The 8,024-nt window shown below is 39.0% G+C and overlaps 1 pseudogene across 1 annotated transcript in view; it reads left to right on the forward strand.

The window, feature by feature from the left end:
- LOC110054612 (uncharacterized) overlaps window positions 1-2,499 on the forward strand; it is a 76,339-nt pseudogene extending 73,840 nt beyond the window's left edge. Inside the window, exon 6 of the transcript XR_016201899.1 lies at window positions 492-2,499. The product of XR_016201899.1 is annotated as an uncharacterized LOC110054612 (transcript). The remainder of the gene's footprint in view (window positions 1-491) is intronic.
- Window positions 2,500-8,024: the final 5,525 nt, after the last annotated feature.

An 8,024-nucleotide genomic window follows, 5' to 3' on the forward strand; every position in this document is an offset into this window, starting at 1 on the left:
GTAATATCCTAGCAAGTGTTGGAGAATAAACGAGCAAGAGTAGTACAGTCTGGGGTTGGGATGGATTATTATGAGAAGGGCGAAAACAGAAACAACGATACCAATGTCCAACTTTCGTTTAAAAGAAAACTTTCCAAGATTTTGCGCTAGCCTTGCGTGTACGTCACTTTTTGGTAACATTTCTCACGTATCTGAAAAGCGTGGTACGTTTGCAATCATTAACTCCCCATCTCCAATTTCTCACCTAACGTAGTCAATAAGAAGACATATTTATCATGCCATGAAATGTCCTTGAAAATGTCGATTTCCCCGTGCTCACGGAAGCTTGTACCAAGCGCGTTTGGGCAGCTTTTCCCGACCTGCTCACAGTAACCCGTCCGATCCTACAAAACTGCCCGCTAATCTCCCTATGTTGTTTTCTTTACATTTAGCACAGCAGTACGTTTAAGAAAAACCGCTGATCTATGTTCTTTTTGTACCATTTTTTTAAGGAAACTATTCATTGTTTGCTGTGTTTGTAGCCAAGACGGTCTTAAGGTATGCGGTTGCCGATGTTGTTGAAAAGCGAATAAAAAGACTGGTGTCCGGAATTCCAGACAAAATTAAATTTGTTATGTGGAGCTGGATGCCAGTCAGTGTCCCAGAAACTTCAGAGAGCCTCATGGTAATCCCTGGTGGCGGATACGTGCCGCAGCTTCAACGCCTGCTGGTTATTCTTAACGAGTGCTGGCAGACGCTGGACCTGATATCAATGATGGAAGAGTTGAAAAGGTCTGTGAATGTAGGGTTTAGAATTTTGCGGTATCCGGGGGGTAATCCAACGGTATCAATAACAGACCGTTTGTCGTCTCGTCCAAGATTTAAAAGGGAGGAGGATCTGACTGACCGTGCGTAAGTTAATTGTCTTGATAGTTCTATATCTCACACAGCCCCAAGTGATCCTATAGGTGGAAATTTCCTGGTTTTCAAAAACGAAGAAAAAAAAAACCTAATAAAATATCGTGGATAGCTTTGATTGTAGTGTTATAAAACCATTCGTCGCTCAGATGAATAGCCTTGTAAGGTATGATACATCACGTACAGTAAAAGGTGTGGGTAGTTAATTTTCTTAACTCTTTCGTCTGCCTGACCGACAGACACCGTGTCGGTCTAACTTGTGGTCATAAGGACTCGATGCCAAAGGTCTGAAAATCACTTCCACCCTTCCTCCTGCTTTTAGCACCTCTGGGTGCGCCATTGAGTACTTGGTTCTGACATGAAACCAACACTCCAAACATTTTTTTACGATAACTGCAGAAATTCTCGCGCGCTCATTGGCTAATTTTCATTGTCAATAAGCTGAGAAATGTCACTACTTAAGGCGACGTCCACAGTACTTCGGAGAAATTTGAAAAACGATGTTTTCGCTCTGAAAAGGAATCAAATGTTTTCCTTCCACTCACACTATCCCGGAGAAATTTAAAATCACCGGTCATTTTGGATTTTGCGTTTGGGGAAAACTCGGTCGAGGGAATCATATGATCGTGTCGTGATCGTTTTCGAAAAGCTCCGTTTTCAAAATGTTTTACTTCCACACTAAAACGCAAACCTTGGTTTTCGGATTCCTCCGGTTTGAAGAACGTTTTGAAAAGCTCCGTTTTGGTGATGGATTAGTGTGGACTGTAGGCCTAACTGTAGAAATAAAGCTGCATTTTCAAATATCTCCGGCGTAGTGTGGACGAGACCTAATATAATGCACGGCATATTGTATTTTTTCTTGTGCGGCAACAGACTGGTGATGTGTTTGATATGACTCAGAGCACGCTTTTGAAATGACTTTGCCCGGATGATCGTGTTTTAATAACTACTGCTGTGAGTTTGCTAATATTATTTTGCAAAATAAAGAAGAAAACGCCGAGGATGATGAAACGAAAATAACACAAACAAACCAACCAACCAACCAAAACAAAATTTTCCACCAGCCTGCCAATTTTGATCTCTTGCCATCCTGTCACAAAATCAAAATGATGAACTGTTATCCACTTCCATACTTGGGATGCTGCGCTATTTTCCCCAAGAGCTTGTTCTTTTCAATTTTACTGTGTAGAATCTTTTTATCCAATTTACTTGTATCATTGGTAGCATTTGGCAATATGACATCAATATTAAAAAAGGCGAACTTTCGATAATCAGGAGGGACACTGTGCCTTTAACTGTCAATTTTAGGTCCAGTATCGCAAAATTTAGTTACTTAGTTGTTTGTTCTATTTCATTTATTTAGTTATTTGCTGTTTAGGCGCATGGAGTTGAGAAATACGCCCTTTAAAAATGTAAATATTATTATTGTTATTGCACGTACTATTAAAATAATACTTCAGTCACTTGAAGCGATTGACAAAACATAAGCTTCGTTCTCTAAAATGTCAGTTAATTAATCAAGTATGCTAGAGAAATACACTTAGAGATGAGAGATAAGAAACTTTAGACAATTTCTCTTTGAATAAATATCCGTTGTATCTATTTATGCATTTATTACTAAAAAGTGACCTACCAGGGAAAAACAAAACAGACAAAAAAACAAAGCACGGATTACAAGTTCAGGTTATATTGCCCCCGCCGGCCACCACTAACAAGAAATGAAACACTCGTCATTTGCAGTGTTTCATGATTCCTTGGCTCTTCGTCTGGTTTGCTACTTTGGTAATCACTGACGCTTATAGAACTTACTGGAGTGAGTGTTATCTACAATCCAAACCAGTAAATTTAAATAGCTGTAATAGGAACCTTCACAAAATAATGTTTAATTTAATTTTGTACCTTAAACCTCCTCAAACTACGACCAAATTATCGAAAACTCGAGGGTTTTTTTGTTTTGTTTTTACAACTGAATAAACAGGAAAATAATTGATCACACCCGCGAAAGGTTCTCATGGCAGACTCTGAACAAGCTGCGAGTTCATTTTCTTTCTGTTTTTAAAACTTGAAAATGAACGCTTTTTCTTATGTAAAAACAACATCATAAAAGTGTCTATCAAGATTTATAGCATCCATGTATTCATGTCATCTTGACGGGTTAAATGTTCCCTAAAACACGTCAGAGCTAGGTCGTCAACAACAATAGTGCGCTCAGTTTCTTCACAAATAACCATTCTTCGCTTGGGGTGAGTGTTGCGATAGTAGTGATAAAAATGGTAGTATAAAGCCTCGTAAAAACGCCCTCGAACACGCACATCTGTCTCTTCAGGGCCTGTTTTTCCGTGGAAGCGCGTTTATTACCATTTGCTTTCCTTTGAACTTCAAACGTGGCGATGTAAGACGTTATGTTAATGTTTCCAGTCTTTCTACGGTTGATTTTTTTTCCCCGGCCATTTAAATCTCTCAGTTCCATCATTTTGTCTCGTACCGTGAATGGGCGCAACTGATCCATGTTTTGTTGGATAGAAAGCAGCTCGTCGTAGGACATTTGACCATCATCGTGTTGATACGTTCTACACGGTTTTAGCCGTCTGCGAAGTAACTGCACAGGTCGTCGGAGCATCTTGGCAGCCGTGAGTTTATCTTTAGTAATCGCGTTCTTAGGCGAATCACCTTCGTGGCATATTGATCCAATATTCGGTGTACGCCAAAATGAACGTATGTTTCATCTCGTCTTTTTACGTCCTTAGAACCCTTCCATCTTTCGAGAGAGCAAGTTCCTTGCTTTGTAACGGCTTGTAATGGTGGAAAATTCTTGTCGATTGCTACGCAACATTTGTAGGACTCGTTTTTCTGTTCTGTCTCTTGACAAGACGAAGGCGTTTGACTTTTCACATTCGGACGCCTATCAAGACGAGGAAGCTTTAAAAAAACTCAGCGGCGAATTGCCATCTTCACTGTTCAGTGATTTGAGCAATGTTGCATAAAAAGAGTCTCATTTCGCCTGTTATTGTGTGCCATTCCTTTGGGCGTTGCCCTTCTGAAAAGGAGATTGTAGATTAAGCAGTAATTATCATCGGGATTGTACATTTACTAGGTCAAAAGTGGAACTTAAATCTATTAGTTTTGGAAGGAAGGGAAACAACATCTGCTGGGAAACCGCTGGAGTTTGGAAAGGCATTTTACCATGTCAACATACTTGAGCTGGCGTGCGCTTACACGGCATACACGGCATTGAGTGGACAGTGGGATGACTGGGCTTGGGATTGACGGAGCCATTACCTTCGCGGTCGGCGTAACGAAAACGATTACTACGGACTGTGCGGACTGCAGACTGAGGGTTGAATGCAGACTGAGGGCAAAATGCAGAATGCAGATGGCAGACTTTTTAAGTGTATTGTTTGCGTTTTACAATGACCGATTACCCTCTTGCATAATTGAATACACTCTTCTCATATAAGAACGTCTAATTTTGGAGCTGAGGCTGAACGTTCTTATACTTTTTTGCGATTTGCGGCTTAAAACCATGATAATCAAGGCGCTTGGGATATCATCTTTAATATATTCAGCTTGGAACATCAATGTACCAAACGATATTGCCAGCAACGTAAAGAGAAGGCTGATTTGTTTTGTGTGGAAAAATAAAAGGGACAAAAATAAAAAGAGAGGGATTATACTAGGATTATGACAACGGTGGGCTGCGTATGACAGACATCGAAACAATGACGAAAGCGTTGAGGTTAGCATGTGCTCCGAGACTATTGCAAAATGGTCAATCAAATTGGCAATTTGCTCCCGATCATTTTTTTAAGAGCTTATGGAGGACTTCGGTTTCTTTTGACGTGTAATTATCACGTAAAGGACTTAGAAAATATGCCCCTATTTTACAAGGACATCCTGTATTTTCATGAACTGAAGACTCTACGGATGTGATGAGGGAGATACAATCTTATTTAATAATGGGGAGATTTGTATCGAACGTAAAACTTTTTTCTGCAAGGAATCATTCCTTCAAGAAAAATGTTTCGTAAACCAGTGGTTTACGAGAGGCATTAATAGAATTGTAAATCTTTTAGATGAGAAGGGAGAAGTCCTCCCCTTTCCAGTCTTTTAGCGCAAATATTCGTTGAAGAAAACTTCCTTCCTGCACTATTACCAAGTTATTTCTGCTATTCCACGTAACCTCCTGACAAAAGTAAAATCCAAGGATTTAACATCTGAAAGTATTAGTCATGAGGACCCGGAATCCTTCCGTCTAACTGAAAATGTAAATATAAATTTGCTTAATGCAAAGTCAAAAGACTTCTATTGGCTAAGTATTCATCGGAAATATAATGATCAGCATGCAGGCCCAAGGCGATGGAACAAAAGTATTACAGAGGACAAAACAAATTTGGGAAACATATTTAGGTCGGCCCGAAAAGTATGCAAGGAAAACAAGTTAAGAAAATTTCACTTCAAATTCATTCACAGAGTTGTTGTCACAAAGAAGGAACTGTTCCGATTTAACATCAAACCAGATAGCAATTGCGTTTATTGCAGGGAATCAGACTCCATAGATCATACCTTTATTGCGTGCCAGTTCACAAAATACTGTACTCAAGAAGTATTACAATGGTTTAATGTAAATAATTGTTCTAATTTCATTCTAAACGCTGAAGATGTTCTCTTTGGCTTTTTCTCTGCATCAACACTCTAACAAAGAAATTGAATTATACTCTTCTCTTCTTGCGCCATCATATTTATAAATGTAAGCTCCAAAATAGCTCACCACCACTACAGATCATTGATTTTATCAAATTCAAGTATAAAATCGAAACGATTAATTAATGTTTTACAACGCAAAGTTCCTCTTCTTCTCTTTATTTCTCTTCCTCTTTGAAGATTTCAAATAACAATTAGGGAAATACTGTAAATTAAAACACAAAGGAGCCATTTAACTTGAGTCTTAGTCGGCATGTCAGGGCTATGGTTTGAATGAGTTTTGACTGAGACGGGCGATGTATGTGTCTCAGACTTATCAGATTGGAAATTCTATGTTGTGGACAATTTCCGAAAATATATACTAAACGTTTTAAAAATACCTTTCTTAATAGAATTAGTTTTAGATATAAATTAGCAATGTAGACTTTTCAAATTCTTGTCTATTTAGTAATTTTAATTTAGCATTTTTAGTAAAATTTTGATATTGTAAGTGCCATTAAATATTCTACTTTGTAACTTTTGATATGTATTTTTAAAAAGTGAATAAAAACAAATGAATGAAACCACCATCATTTGGCGGTGTTTCACGCTTTGATTATGATGCCGGGAATTATAAGTATGACTTACAAATATATACTTGGAGAGAAGGTGTTTTGGAATGAGAATTTCTAGTGATGAGTATTGTGGAAATACCGAGAGAAATCACTGAAACCAGCGAAAGCGTTACCTTGAGGTGGAACAAGCCAGCGCTGGTTCACGGAAGTGGTGCTTCTAACAGTCCGTGTATGGCGATACTGACAAATTAAAGGTTTTTCCGCACTCTCAAGATCACTGAGTCGTTCTGCGTTGTTTTACGTTGTTGTATGCTGGATTATGATGCAGGTCGGAACTGAAACTATAATCCGATATATATTTTTTTGGATTTGGATGAAAGGTTTTATGCTGTGGAAATACGAACAGAAATTTTGGAATCAGTGAAATTTTCAGCTTAAGGTGGAAAGGACAAGCGCTGTCTTCGTTTTTTCGAAGCTAAGGTTTGGATGAAGAGTAAGTGGGTACTTTTCAGTCAATAGTGATCTAAGTGTATATTTTTCACCACTTTATAGCGGAGCTCCGGCGGCACGAAGGGCCGCCAAGCGGCGCACCATACTCTTATAAGAAAGTACAGGAAACCCATGAATTGATTTTCTCATGGTTATCATGGCTAGCGGTATTGCTCGTGGGCGCGTACGCACGACGACGACGGTGGAGTCGCGCAAGATTGTGGGCGGCCATATTACAGCTAATCTTATCTATAACAAAATTGTCTTTCGTGATTGGTTCTCGGCGCGCCTATTTTTCACGTAATCAGCGCGCGATCACCTGGGTGTCCAGTTACAGGTATCCAACATGAACTTTTTCTAAATGGATACCCACGTGATTTGCACGTCAATTACACGCGCTTTACTGGCTTTCTTCGCGATGTTTCATACAGTTTTCAAAACTTATGAAAAGCACCAAAGACGTTTTCGATGAAAATAAGTTCACAAAAGACATCTCCGAAATTTGTTATAGATACGATTAATTAGTAATTGGACCTCATGCAGTACAATAAGCCACTTTCGACATATTAAAATTCAGCTTGATAGTGAGGCCTAGGGGACACAAACAAACGAAATGAATGAACATGGTCATTCAATCTCCTTTGTTTGTGTCCTCTAAGCCTCACTGCCAAGCTGAATCTTAATATATCGAAAGTGGCCAATTCAGGGAGTAATCGTGCTCGTAATTTCAAATGGGCCTCGCGCTTCGCGCTCGTCCGATTTTGAAATGACTCACGCGATTACTTCCTGAATTGTACTCCACTCGGTCCAATTACTATTAGTAATAGGTTGACAGCGACATGCAGCCTTGGTTTATAGCGTACTTCTTTGATATTGGACATCCATGTTATGGTCAACTGACACCTATCAAAACAAGGTATCCACTGACCAGTGTCAAGTGACCATATCAAGTTTAGAGCTCATCGAGGTCAGATGTTTTTTTAAAGTTGATCGCTGATCAAGTGCTGGCTGTCGGTTGGATCGCCGGCTCATGTCAGGTTAACTTGTTGTAAATAGTTGTTTGGAATCCGGTTAAAGCTAACCCAGGATTAAAAGTTAACTTAAGTATAAGTTTTTCGTGTATAAAAATGTTTTTCACTGCTTTTGTTTTGTGTGATTTGAGATTATTCAAAATTAATCGAACTTTGAACAACCCGGCCCAGGAGCTACGCTTTTAGGCTTGGCTAAATCCATGTATTATAGATAATTTGTGTGTATATGTATTTTCTGCGGTTTCTCCAATGTTCAATGTTGAATTGAGCGAAGACCTGGATTACGACGAATTTAATGCAAATAAGCTTAATGCTTTTTCTGCTTTTTTGGTTAAAATGCAAGCTTATTTGT

Source organism: Orbicella faveolata, unplaced genomic scaffold (genome assembly GCF_042242905.1).
Source record: "Orbicella faveolata isolate gen_17 unplaced genomic scaffold, um_ofav_v1 contig_1, whole genome shotgun sequence".
Taxonomy (NCBI): Eukaryota; Metazoa; Cnidaria; class Anthozoa; order Scleractinia; family Merulinidae; genus Orbicella; species Orbicella faveolata.